This window comes from Capricornis sumatraensis, chromosome 11 (genome assembly GCF_032405125.1).
Source record: "Capricornis sumatraensis isolate serow.1 chromosome 11, serow.2, whole genome shotgun sequence".
Lineage (NCBI taxonomy): Eukaryota > Metazoa > Chordata > Mammalia > Artiodactyla > Bovidae > Capricornis > Capricornis sumatraensis.
The window spans coordinates 48,959,333-48,973,769 of record NC_091079.1 but is presented as its reverse complement, the minus strand read 5'-3'; the positions used below and the strand labels follow the sequence as shown (position 1 = coordinate 48,973,769).

Sequence of the window (14,437 nt, the reverse complement as noted above, 5' to 3'; positions counted from 1 at the left end):
AGTTTTTATAACTTGAATAAACAAAACTTTGTACCTATGCTTTGTTTTCTAACTTCTATCCTAGTTTTTGGTCTAAAGCAACAAAATTAGGACTTAGCTACTTCTCAGGGAACAGTTCATTAGTTCTCTTTATAATTCTATTTAATTATCTCCATGTAAGTGAATTCCTCTTTACAATCATTCTTATTTTGATAATAATTTACTAAAAATAATATTTTACCTTAATCAATTTAAGGTGTATATAGGAGATAATGTACATAATGTGAAAGTGAAAGTGCTAGTTGTTCAGTTGTGTCTGACTCTTTGTGACTCCCATGGACCATAGCTTGCCAGGCTCCTCTGTCTATGGAATTCTCCAGGTAAGAATACTAGAGTGGTAGCCATTCCTTTCTGCAAGGGATATTTCCAACCCAAGGATTGAACCCTGATTTTTTCAGGCAGATTCTTTACCATCTGAGCCGTTAGGTACATAATGTACTTTCTTGCTTTATAGTGTAGCACACAATAGTTAAAAAAAATAACAAACCTTCATTTTACAGGCTGTGTGGATTTTGTTGGTAGTAAAAAATTAACCTTGATAGTAATAATGAGCCACAAACTTTAACCTATTTTGCTATAATGGCCTTGATCCTGGATAACTATCTGACAAATGGGGATTTTGGTCCCCAGCAACAAGAAATGAGAGCATTTCAGTGGCCATGTGTGACCTCATTACCGCGGCTGGAGAGATCATCCGAGGAGAAAACTCTTCACTGGATGTAACAACAGCATCATCTGTGGACATAAGATACACATTTGCTGCACCATAATAACTTCCACTGGGCATATATGTAATTGGTGAATGGATTATCTTTATAATTCATTTGAGGCTCAGAAAATTAAGGATGTTATTTCAGCAGGATTATTTACTGTGAGCTGCTTAACTCATTGTGGCATGTGGCTGTGGCTAACTACATGTGTACAGGAGAGAATACCACTGTTTACTTGGTCTGAGAACATTCTGTCTATTTTGTGATCTTATAGATATCCCTGTAAGAACTTTAAAAAACCCAGTGATTTGAACCCCATATCTAGATCTATTCTGAAAGCAAAATATTTGTTGTTGTTCAGTTGCTAATTCTGACTCTTTGCAACCTGATGGACTGCAGCATGCCAGGCTCCTCTGTCCTCCACTGTTTCCTGAAGTGTGCTCAAATTCGTGTTCACTGAGTGGGTGATAGCTGTGAAAAAAAGATTACAAATAGCTGTGAAAAGAAGAGAAGCAAAAAGCAAAGGAGAAAAGGAAATATATACCCATTTGAATGCAGAGTTCCAAAGAATAGCAAGGAGAGATAAGAAAGCCTTCTTCAGTGATCAATGCAAAGAAATAAAGGAAAAAAGATTAGAGATCTCTTCAAGAAAATTAAGAGATATCAAGGGAACATTTCATACAAAGATGGGCTCAATAAAGAACAGAAATGGTATGGACCTAAGAGAAGCAGAAGATATTAAGAAGAGGTGGCAAGTATACACAGAAGAACTGTACAAAAAAGATCTTCACGATCCAGATAATCATGATGGTGTGATCACTCACCTAGAGCCAGACATCCTGGAATGTGAAGTTAAGTGGACCTTAGAAAGCATACATGTATATTTAAAAAAAAAAAAAAAAAGAAAGCATCACTACGAACAAAGCTAGTGGGGTGATGGAATTCCAGTTGAGTTATTTCAAATCCTAAAAGATGATGCTGTGGAAGTGCTGCACTCCATATGCCAGCAAATTTGGAAAACTCAGCAGTGGCCACAGGACTGGAAAAGGTCCGTTTTCATTCCAATCCCAGAGAAAGGCAATGCCAAAGAATGCTCAAACTACTGCACAATTGCACTCATCTCATATGCTAGTAAAGTAAGGCTCAAAATTCTCCAAGCCAGGCTTCAGCAATACGTGAACCATGAACTTCCTGATGTTCAAGCTGGTTTTAGAAAAGGCAGAGGAAGCAGAGATCAAATTGCCAACATCCGCTGGATCATGGAAAAAGCAAGAGAGTTCCAGAAAAACTTCTATTTCTGCTTTATTGACTATGCCAAAGCCTTTGACTGTGTGGATCACAATAAACTGTGGAAAATTCTGAGAGAGATGGGAATACCAGACCACCTGGCCTGCCTCTTGAGAAATCTGTATGCAGGTCAGGAAGCAACAGTTAGAACTGGACATGGAACAACAGACTGGTTCCAAATAGGAAAAGAAGTACGTCAAGGCTGTATATTGTCACCCTGCTTATTTAACTTCTATGCAGAGTACATCATAAGAAACGCTGGACTGGAAGAAACACAAGCTGGAATCAAGATTGCGGGAGAAATATCAATAACCTCAGATATGCAGATGACACCACCCTTATGGCAGAAAGTGAAGAGGAACTAAAGAGCCTCTTGATGAAAGTGAAAGTGGAGAGTGAAAAAGTTGACTTAAAGCTCAACATTCAGAAAACGAAGATCATGGCATCCAGTCCCATCACTTCATGGGAAATAGATGGGGAAACAGTAGAAACAGTGTCAGACTTTATTTTGGGGGGCTCCAAAATCATTGCAGCCATGAAATTAAAATATGCTTCCTCCTTGGGAGAAAAGTTATGACCAACCTAGATGGTATATTCAAAAGCAGAGACATTACTTTGCCGACTAAGGTCCGTCTAGTCAAGGCTATGGTTTTTCCTGTGGTCATGTATGGATGTGAGAGTTGAACTGTGAAGAAGGTTGAGTGCTGAAGTATTGATGCTTTTGAACTGTGGTGTTGGAGAAGACTCTTGAGAGTCCCTTGGACTGCAAGGAGATCCAACCAGTCCATTCTAAAGGATATCAGCCCTGGGATTTCCTTGGAAGGAATGATGCTAAAGCTGAAACTCCAATACTTTGGCCACCTCATGGGAAGAGTTGACTCATTGGAAAAGACTCTGATGCTGGGAGGGACTGGGGGCAGGAGGAGAACGGGACGACAGAGGATGAGATGGCTGGATGGCATCACTGACTCGATGGACGTGAGTCTGAGTGAACTCCTGGAGTTGATGGACAGGGAGGCCTGGCATGCTGCGATTCATGGGGTCGCAAAGAGTTGGACATGACTGAGTGACTGAATTGAACTGAACTGAAGAATTGATGCTTTTGAACTGTGGTGTTGCAGAAGACTGTTGAGAGTCCCTTGGACTGCAAGGAGATCCAACCAGTCCATCCTAAAGGAGATCAGTCCTAGTGTTCATTGGAAGAACTGATGTTGAAGCTGAAACTCCAATACATTGGCCACCTGATGCAAAAAGCTGACTCATTGGAAAAGACCCTGATGCTGGGAAAGATTGAGGTCAGGATGAGAAGGGGACGACAGAGGATGAGTTGGCTGGATGCCATCACCGACTCAATGGACATGGGTTTGGGTGAACTTTGGGGTTTGGTGATGGACCGGGAGGCCTGGTGTGCTGCAGTACATGGCTCTTCACCTCAGGTGACCGAAGTGTTGGAGTGGCAAAACATGAGAAATACGCAAACCCTGGTGATGGGGCAGAAAAGGAGATGTCAGACTCTTACACTTCACACTGGGACAGAGCACCCAGTGTTCACTTTCTATTTTCTAAGCTGGATCAGTTCTATCCAGCCCATGAAAGCAACTCTCTGTGGAGTGTTTCTGAATATTCAATGCCAGGTTCTTGTTTTGGCAAATCCTAGGGGAAAGAGGAAAGATTATTCACTCATCTCTCCCTCCCTTTCCTTAAGCTTTCTTGGGGCCCTGCCAGGACCAGGGTTAGACTGCCAGTCCAGGAGGCCCACTTCACACTCTGAAAGGTGCTACTAGTCCACTTATTATCCTCATCTATGACTCCAGACTAAATCCACAGCTGAACAGTATGATGCTGCTTGCTAGTGTTGATCATTCTGGCAAAACAGATTGTCATTTCTGCAAGTTAATATAAGGAGTTAGCTTTTCTTGCTGTGGAAATACCTAAATTAAACCGATAGTTTCATGGTACACAGTGGTTTCTACTGCTGTCCTTTCCTACTTTTCCCTTTGGTTTTTTTGCTGCTTCTGTTTTCTAACCCAAAGATTCATTTCTTGTTTTCTCTTTTAAACTTTTAATTTTGCTTTTTTTTTTGAATGGACTCTAGGAATGGAACTTGATCGTATGTAGGGGACTTGCTTTATATAATAATAATCCCATGGACAAAGGAGCCTGGGGGGCTACAGTCCATAGGGTCGCAAAGAGTTGGGCACGACTGAAGCAATTAGCACACACAAAGCATGCATGCACACAGAGAGACAGAGAGTGAGAGAGATTCAGTTTGCTGTACACCAGAAATGAACACAGCGTTGTAAATCAACTGTACTTCAATTTAAAAAATACACTATCCAGAAAATAAATTTATTTTGAAGGAAGAAATTAACTGATCTGTAAATCAGGTAGCCTATAATAAGTTGTGATAATAATAAATCAAAACAGATCAAATAAATAAGTAAGTAAATAAATATATAATTTGCCAGAGGAAACAAACTTTTTATTTTGTATTGGAGTATAGCCGATTGACAATGTTGTGATAGTTTCAGGTGAGCAACTCAGGGACTCAGCCATACATACATATGTATCCATTCTCCCCCAAACTCCCCTCCCATCCAGGCTGCCACATAACATTGAGCAGAGTTCCATGTGCTATACAGTAGGTCCTTGTTGGTTATCCATTTTAAATCAGCAGTGTGTACATGTCCAGCCCAAACTCCCTGACTATCTGTTTGCCCCATCCTTCTTCCCCACGGCAACCATAAGTTCTTTCTCTGTCTGTGAATCTGTTTCTGTTTTGTAAGTAACTTCACTTGTATCATTTCTTTTTAGATTCCACATATAAGGGATGTCATATGATATTTCTCTTCTGCCAACCACTCATTTCTTTACACTGAAATGAGAACATAGCTGAATGTATTCTTATCAGAAAAACAAGCTGCAGTGGTTAACTTAGATGCCATTTTGATGTGTCTAGATGATTAGTCTGTTATTTGTTTTCAAATTTCCAGCAAAAGAAAATTAACTGACTATCCATTGTCTAACATTGGCTAACTCTAAATGAAATCATGATCATTTCTACAGCAGATTTACCTTCCTAATTATGCTTGGCTAATGTTTACACTGACTGATGGAAAAGGATGGTGCCTGGGAGAATGCCAAATGGCAGAAGGAAGTCTGACCTGAGACTAAAAATGTCCAAGGGTAAATTACCAAGTGGACAGTCTGCAGCGAGACCAAAAAAAAAAAGAGCTGGTGATCTGAATATCATTATTCTTTCAACTCTGTGTCCACTTCCCTCTTGATCTTGAAACAAATTTATTGGCTGAGATACAGACAGTGCACTTTAACCTTGGTGATATCTGAGAGGAATAAAGATATTTCTGCTGTCTCCAGAGCTTTCGCACGAGATTTTGAAAAGGAGAAATGTTTGCAAATGCTACTGATGTCAAAACCTGTTGGGGAGTTGCCTTGATTCTCACGTTCTATAGCTTTCATCTCTTCACATCTAAGTCGCGTGACCCCTAAATGCACTCTCCATGATCTCCGAAGCCCAGGCCCAGGGTGACAGAAAGTATTACAGGGATGTAAAGTCTGGTCTCTTGGGCCTCAGTGTGCTGGTATGTATCATACCTGGGCCACACCAGGGAGGAGAAAATGGGGAGGAGTCTGATAATTTGAAACTACACCCTTATCTATTGTCTAACATTGGATGAGTATGAGCCAGGCAGTGAGACAGATTCAGCTGTAGGTAATTCGGCACTGAAGTTTACTACAAGAAAGGAAGGTATACCAGCCACTCTTTCTGAATACGCTTTGCAAAATGCTTTTAAAGACTATGATTATCTTAAAAAAAAAAGGTGGGGGGGACTTTCCTGGTGGTACAGTGGTTAAGACTTCAGGCTCATGCAGGGGTGCATGTTCGATCTCTGTTCAGGGAGCTAAAATCTTACATGTCTCGAGGCCAAAACCCCCAGAGCATGAGAAACAGAAGTGATAGTGTAACAGATTCAATAAAGACTTTAAAAATGGTCCACATGAAAAAAAATCTAAAAAAAAATAAAGATTATGATTAAAATGTCGGCAGAGGCAATATGAATTAAGTGATTGAAAATCAGTGATTAGATCATGAGATGTAGAAAAAATAGTGTGATGTTGCTCCCATGCCAACCAAAGGCACAGGCTTGACTCCCAGACTTGCTTCCCCTGGTAGAACCTCCTATGTCTTCAGATGAAATCTAGTCTGAAAGACAGGCAGGTGATCTGGAGACCATGGCTGTGGACAACAGGTGGCTGAGGTGTGACTGTTGGATGGGATAGGCAGAAAGGAGTGGATACAACATGAGATAACCAGAGTGTCTTCCGTACCTTGATTTCAACAGGTTCCAAGCAGCTCAGTCCTTTCGCTCAAGCTTGAACTTCCTTTGTAGTCATCATGCTTTTAATTGTTAATTACATACATACGTGGTGGTGTTCGTGGTTTAGTCTTTAAGTCTTGTTTGACTCTTGTGACCCCACTGACTGTAGTTTGCCAGAATGCTCTCTGTCCATGGGGTTTCCCAGGCAAGAATACTAGGGTGGGTTGCCATTTCCTTCTCCAGGAGATCTTCCCGACCCAGGAATCTAACCTGGGTCTCGTGCATTGCAGGCGGATTCTTTACTGAATGAGCTACAGGGGAAGCCCACTTACATACATACATGCAGTAAATTTCTGACCAAATCCAGGTATTCTTATTCCAGAGATGCCCCTGTCGTTGCCTTGGTATCAGTTCTCACTATTTGTCATCTGGACTGCAGGGATGGCATCCTTCCTGACTTTTCTCCTTACCCCCAGCAATCTTCTAGCAGGTGCACTAGAATGAACTTGCTTAAGATACATTTGATTATGTCATCCCCTCCTGAGCGATCTCCAGCATTTCCTCTTTGTCCCGAGGACCCTTTAAATAGGTGACAAACAAGAGGCTTTACAATTTAGCTCCTGTCTACCCCTCCAGCCTCGTTGCTTGCCACACTCCTACCTTCATGCTCTGTACCATGGCTGCATTGATCTTCCCTTTTCCAAACTGGCCATGGCCAGTTCTCTACTATTCCTATGGTCCCTACCCCAGCTCTCCGTATCTACCAATTAAAGTGGTGCAACATGACTTTTATTTATAGTAAAAGGATTATTTAGGATGAAAATGACCACATTACTGTATTTACTACTGCAGAATGAATTACTGGTAAATCTGAAGATAAATCCCAGGTTGAGTTGAGATATTGATTTGCCTCAATTAGATAGAATCATTAGACTAAAGAGTGAAAAGAAGTTTAATTCACTGGTCTTAGGAGTTCTCTCTATCTTTAGTTTGTTAGGTTTTTAAAGGTTTGACAATCCAGTGTCCACGTACTAAATATAAAACTACTGGGAAACTGATTCTTAGGCAATATGCTATTAAAAATTCACATTGTCTGGTGCTTACTTTGGCAGCACATATACTAAAATTGGAACAATTCAGAGAAGATTAGCATGGCCCCTGTGCAAAGATGACATGCAAATTCATGAAGTGTTCCATATATTTATGAGTTTGAGAGATTGGGATTGACATAGTAGATGCTATTGATACTACATATAAAACAGATAACTAATGAGAACTATACATGCTAATGTATAGCTAGGGAACCCTACTCAGTGCTCTAGGGTGACCTAAATGAGAGGAAAATCCAGAAAAGAAGGGATATTTGTATACATATAGTTGATTCACTTTGCTATCCAGTAGAAACTACCATAATATTGTAAAGCAATTATACTTTATTAAAAATTAATTCTTAAAAATTCAGATTGCCTGAATAGACCAATTGGGTAGCGTCTTGTATTTAGAATCTGTATCTGAAAAAAGAATGCTCAGTCTTGAGAGCTTACCAAGAATAAAATTTAGATGAATAATATGATAGATAAAAATAATATATGTATTTCTTGAAATGTATTCACTTTTCACATTTTGTTTCCCCATTTCTGATGAAGGATCCTAAACACAGCACTGAAAAATCAACACCATAGCAGTCTGTCTTAGGAATACATGAAAGAGAAAGGACTGGAATGCTCTCGAATGCAATGTTCAAGGCAAAAGTCGTGCTTCTGATCCCAGTAGGGTTGTGATATGCTCTCTGCAAAGCCCATTGCTCCCGGTTTTTCAATTACAACTTTGACTCATATTCCTTGATTAGTAACAAGCAATCAATCATAATTAATTAGTTAAAATGTTCAACCGTTAAAATCATTACCATTAATTAAAATAATTATCTCTATTTTGGCTGCACTTCATTACCATTTCTGGGAAATGTGTTTTTACTGCCATTCTTAGTACACATTCTTGGTGAAAGCAAAGCATATAATAGATCATCTATGAACTGCTTTAAAAGTGACAACAACAATAAGGTTTTGGACTTCTGTTGTTGTGGTTGCATTTGGATAAAACATTTTTCTATAGTATCATGAGCTTTATGAATAAAGCTCTTTGAAATGAGCATTAGCTTTTCACAGGATGATAGGAAATGAGCATTTTGGAAAGAACTTGTGCTTTGGAAGGAAATGTTTGTTTTATAGGTCAAACAATAGACTAGATATACAAAACGAGAGAGAACCAGTGAAGTAAAGTAGATAACAGTGTTGAGAACATGACCTGAGACATAGGATTTGGAGAAAAAGAAGATAAGAGGCATGGAAGATAAGATACAAAGAGAAGTGACAGTTTTTTCTATTAGAAATCGAGAGTGATAAAATAAAAAGAATAGAAGGGAGAAGTCTTTGAAGAGGTGATGGTAAAGAGTTTTCTAGAATGGGAAAAACGTATGTGCCCTAAGCACGGTGTGTGTGCTTACATGCTCAGTCACTCTCTTTGCGACTTCATGAACTGTAGCCCACGAGACTCTTCTGTTCATGGGATTCTCCAGGCAAGAATACTGGAGTGGGTTGCCATTTCCTCCTCCGGGGGATCTTCCCACCCAGGGATCGTATGCACGTTTCCTGCATCGGCAGGTGGATTCTATATCACTGAGCCACTTGGGAAGCCCCTAAGCAGGGTAAATAGAAACAAATCCATATCTAGACACATTAAGAGTTAAGCTGCAGAAGTTTAAGAAAGAAGAGGGAAAACAGTTAAAGACAAATGTTAGAAAAGACAAACTTAGAAACAAATGACAGAAGCATAGGAATTAAATGCCAGGAACAGTAGATGCTAGAAAACACTGGAATCCTGTTACCTAAGCACTGAGGGGAAAGAACTTGAACCTAAAAGTATCCTAAGAGTGATGAACATTTCTGGCTATACATAGATGAAGCACATGCCTATTTTCAGACTCTCATTGAAAGAAAGGCTCATACAGACACTTCAGCAATGAGCAAAATGAGCTCAAATGCAAGAAGAAATTGCGACGAAAGAAATCGGCCAAATATGTTGGTCTGCCCAAATACCTTGTGGCTAGTCAGTGGTACTGTTCACTAATTTGGGGAGAAAAGTGGTTAAAATGATGGTTAAGATATTAGACATTGCTTACATGAAATGTGAGCATGGGATGCTACTTGGAGAGAAGTTAACACATTTTAAGATTCTTGCCTTGTTTGGGAGAAGGATGAAGATATTATTAATGCTTGTTAGAAAAACATAAGGTTATGGATGCATGTTATTAATCAAAAGGATAACTTCTGAAAGAAACATACTTTTCATGACAGTGTGCCTCTGGGGCTGGGGTGTGGAGTCTGGGTTTGAGAAAGTGTGCGGTGGGATTTCATTGTTATCAGAGGCAACTGCATTGTGGACAACAAGGTCATGGCTTTCTGGGAATGAATACCGGCTCTGCTTCTGTTCTTTGCTGGACTGGGTCCCCTGAAGATTCACCCATACTTCATCTGACCGTATTTGGAGATAAGACCTTTAAACTGGTAATTAAATTAAAAATGAGGTCGTTAGTGTGGGCCCTCATCCAGTATATGCTGGTGTCCTTTTATAAGAAAAGGAAATTAGGGCACAGACACACGCAGAGAGAAGACAGCTGTCCATAAGCCAAGGAGAGAGGCCTCAGTGGAAACCAATTGTTTAGACACTTTATGTATATATTTGGCTGCATTGCGTCTAAGTCGAGTCACGTGGGATTTTTCGTTGCGGTGCACAGACTCTCTAGTTGTGGCACAGCCTCAGTTGCTTCCTGGAACACACGGGGTCCTGTCTCAGTTCTCTGACCAGTGATTGAACTCGTGTCCGCAGCATTGCAAGGCGAACTCGTAACCACTGGGCCACCAGGGAAGTCCCTCTGTAGATACTTTGGTTTCAGATTTCTAGCCTCCAGAATTATGAGATAATAAAGTTCTGTGGTTTAAGCCACCTGGTGTTTGGAACTGTGTCATGGTTGCCCTGCCTAGCAAAGAAACTCAGCCTTTTAAGAATCTTGACTCGGCATGGCTTAAAATTCTGTACCTCAGTTTCTTCTCTGTAAAACTAAGAAAACAACAACCCTATCTCATAGGATTTTTGTAAGATTTAATCAAATTAATGCATGTAAAGTACTTGGAATACTACATATATATGTATATATATATGGTTAACCCTCAATAAATGTTAGCTATTATTTTATTAAAAATTTTAAATGTGACAGGCTATTAACATTGATTCATTTGGAATGACGGGGAAATGGATATTTGTTGTATTCTGTATTTTTAGGAAAATTTAGAAATTATTCTGACTAAAAAGGTAAATCTGTTTTCTATTATCTGGCTTCCCTTGTGGCTCAGTATAAAGACATCCCTGCCAATGCAGGAGACTTGGGTTCAACCCCTGGGTCAGGAAGATCCCCTGGAGAAGGGAATGGCAACCCACTCCAGTATTCTTGCCTGGGGAATCCCATGGACAGAGGAGCCTGGTGGGCTATAGTCCATGGGGTCAATAAAGAGACACGACTTTAGTGACTAAACAACAATATTTTCTGTTATCAGCATTATGTAGGAACTTGATAGATTGAAGAATATTGCAACTAATGTCTTGGTAGAGGGTTTATTAACAGATAATTTACTTATTTGGGAAATATTTTTAGTGCCAAGCTGACCCTTTGAGTATTGTGTCTTAGCCAATTGTCTTTCTTTTCTTTTTTTCTTTATTTTTGGCTGCACTGAGTCTCTGTTGCACAAGCAGGGGCTGCTCTTGTTGTGGTGTCTTCTTTTGTCAGGGCTCAAGGGCTTTAGAGTTGGGGCTCAGTAGATGTGGTGCCCAGGCTTACTTGCCTTGTGGCACGTGGACTCTGCCCCAAACAGCGCTGAACCCATGTCCCCTGCCTTGGGGACTGATGGCAGGTGGATTCTTAGACACTGGACCACCAGGGAAGTCCCTGTCTTTCTTTTCTGAGAGTGTTTACTACCAATACAGTGGTTTTCAGAAGTTGTGGTCTGTTCCCTGTCTGCCCAAAGCACGTGGGCATTTGACTAGAGGAGCTTATTACAGACAGACGGCCCACATGCTCTATCGCCTTGCCTAGAGAATTTGATGCACCATCATAATAATGATTTTAAAAAGCTACCTGAGAAGAATGAAATATTCTGCTAATCAGCCTGTTGGAGTTCTCAGGTCTCCAAAAACAAAGGCAAGCAGAGTAGGTGACAGTTAGACCAGAAATGTCTTGGGATGTTAGGATTAATGATGTACACACCCGGGCCCTTTGTAGTTGAGTCTTGTCCAGACGCACCCAGCTATAAAAGACAACTACGAGAACTCATTAATCGGTAATTCTGTACAACTTCAAAAGCAGATCTCCACTACAAGAGTGAATTTTCTGACAACCTCCTAATGCCTCAGAGTTGTGAGGGAAGGCTTTTGTCAAACCTGTGACTCACCATGATAGCTCGAAGAAACACCCAGTAGGGCCTGGGCAAAGCTCATCTCATTGAAAAATGTGTCTATCATTAAAATCCTTTGCTGAGTTTTGCTAGAGTCACCCTCCAGTCCTGATTTCATTCAGCTGCTGCCTCACAGTTGACTCCAACAACATTTATTCTGCTTTTAATCATAGTCACATGAAGACCCAGTCACCAATGTAAGGTACTGACTGCCTGTGAAGGTTGGGGGTATTGACACCAGGCTTTCCAGTCTCCACCTCACCCTGTCGGCTGCCTACTAGGACAGAAAGTTTAGTGACTAATATGAGTTGATGCTATTAAATTATAATCATGTGAGAGTGTTAGTCGCTCAGTCGTGTCCAAATCTTTGCAACTCCATGGACTACAGCCCGCCAGGCTCCTCTGTTCGTGGAATTTCCCAGGCAAGAATACTGGAGTGGGTTGCCATTTCCTTCTCCAGGGGATCTTCCCTGATCAGGGGTCAAACCCGTGTCTCCTGCGTTGGCAGGCAGATTCTTTACCATTGAGCCATCAGAGAAGCCCTTATTTCTTTCCTGCTGCTGCTAAGTCGCGTTAGTCGTGTCCGACTCTGTGCGACCCCATAGACGACAGCCTACCAGGCTCCGCCGTCCCTGCGATTCTCCAGGCAAGAGTACTGGAGTGGGCTGCCATTGCCTTCTCCGTATTTCTTTCCTACCTCCTGGTAAATTATTTTCTGGCATTTCAGAGATACCTTCTATTAAAAGAAAAAAGAAAGAAACCTTTATTCTTTGTTTTGGATTTGAAAGTCTCAATTGTGTGACATGAGTCCCCCCAAATTCTTGTTACCATGTCTGTGGGGCATGGTACCCCACACAGGTAGGATTCCTGGTCACCTGACTTGGTTTTCTAGAGTTCCTAATTTGGTTCGCCCAGCCCTGACCAACTAGGGTTGTAGTCACCTGAATTAGGCTTGAAAATATTTGTTGGTTTTAAAAAAGAAGACCTCCCTTTTAGCTGGAATATACCAGGATTTGGAATGTATTTTTATGAGTGAACATATAGCCTCCAGAAAGATTCAAGAATAAGCAAATAAGGTGCATGAGGAGAGAAACAACTGTCTGTGTTGTTGAGATACAATATCCTAAACAGTGCTGTGTCTGTCATGGAGGCAGTATTAGTTAAACATTAGTATGCATGCATCATTTCAGTCATGTCTGACTTTTTGCAACCCCGTGGACAGTAGCCTGCCAGGCTCCTCTTTCCATGGGGTTCTCCAGGCAAGAATACTGGAGCAGATTGCCATTTCCTGCTCCAGGGGATCTTCCTGACTCAGGGACTGAACCCACGTCTCTTGCATCTCTTGCACTGGGAGGCAGGCTCTTTACTGCTAATGCCACTTTGGAAGCCCAAACATTAATATGGGTAGTGTGAAATAGTCACAGTTCATTCCAAGAAAATATATTGCATCCTTAATAAGATGTATTATTCTGTTGGTCCCTCTGTTATTGGTCAGAGAAGTTAAGGGTTGCCAATGGATGTCCCTTCTTATTTCCTGGTCTTTTGTAAGCCAAGTGCAATGTTTGTGATGAAGGGGTAAGTATTAAAATAATCTTCTTCAGGCACTCATTTGGAGGAGGGAGGAAAGTTCCTAAGAAGTCATCATTATCTACAAAACCATGGTGCTGAGTGGCATGAGGTCCAGAGACAGCATTTCCATGGACTGGTAGAAAAGTGTACTACGTACTGTTGCTAGGCAACAGCCCATGCCAGCTTCTCTTGAGTGAAGGCCAAGACAATCAACAGAAACCAATGGGCTTATGAGGAGAAGAGTTTTCACACCAAATTCCAACTTCTGTGTTCGTTTTGCCGTTACAGATCATACATTTTGACCAGTATTTGGTGAGGAGGGACTTCTGTATGTGGCAACAATTTAGCAAACTGTCCCTAAAATAATTTCAGGAAGTTTTCCTTATGGCCTAGTATTAATTATGTGTTTTGTTTATAAAATGTAAATTCAGAGAGAAAGAACACATTTCTCTACATGATGTTCCATTTATATCAATATGTAGCCACCCACCTATTTTTCCCTATTTGAATATTCCATTCCATTCCTTTCTCACTTTGGCTACATGTTTCATGCAGAGTAGATCTGCTCTAGACAACATGTTTAAACTACATTTGTAACTAGAATATTCTTTCTTTCAGCAGGTGTTCAGGGTGCTGTGGTTTGCCATGGGTAACTTAACAAATCCATTACTTTTGTTGCCTGGAAACATTCCAGTGGAAGAAATTGTGGCTATTACTATGTTGTAGATTGCACCTAAAACTTAGAATCACAGAACAATGTCTCTTGCTTAAACTCTATTTTATCGAAGATTCAAAATGAATTAGGCACCAATTCACTTAAGGTGTATTTGCATACCTACTATGTGCCAGGTATGGGACTTTCACACATACAAATTGTGTGTATAATCAAATCGTACTAGTAAATACATTTTACAAATTATGTTCAAAATATATCCAAGGTTTGTTTCCCAGCTTCCTTTGTCTTATAGTTAAGCCTACACAATGAGTT

At 40.6% G+C, this 14,437-nt stretch overlaps 1 non-coding gene across 1 annotated transcript; it reads left to right on the top strand.

Annotated features, from left to right (window-relative positions):
• Positions 1-7,472: 7,472 nt before the first annotated feature.
• On the top strand, positions 7,473-7,579 carry LOC138088833 (U6 spliceosomal RNA). The gene has a single exon (XR_011145741.1). It is a non-coding gene; the product is annotated as a U6 spliceosomal RNA (small nuclear RNA).
• The last annotated feature ends 6,858 nt before the right edge of the window (positions 7,580-14,437 follow it).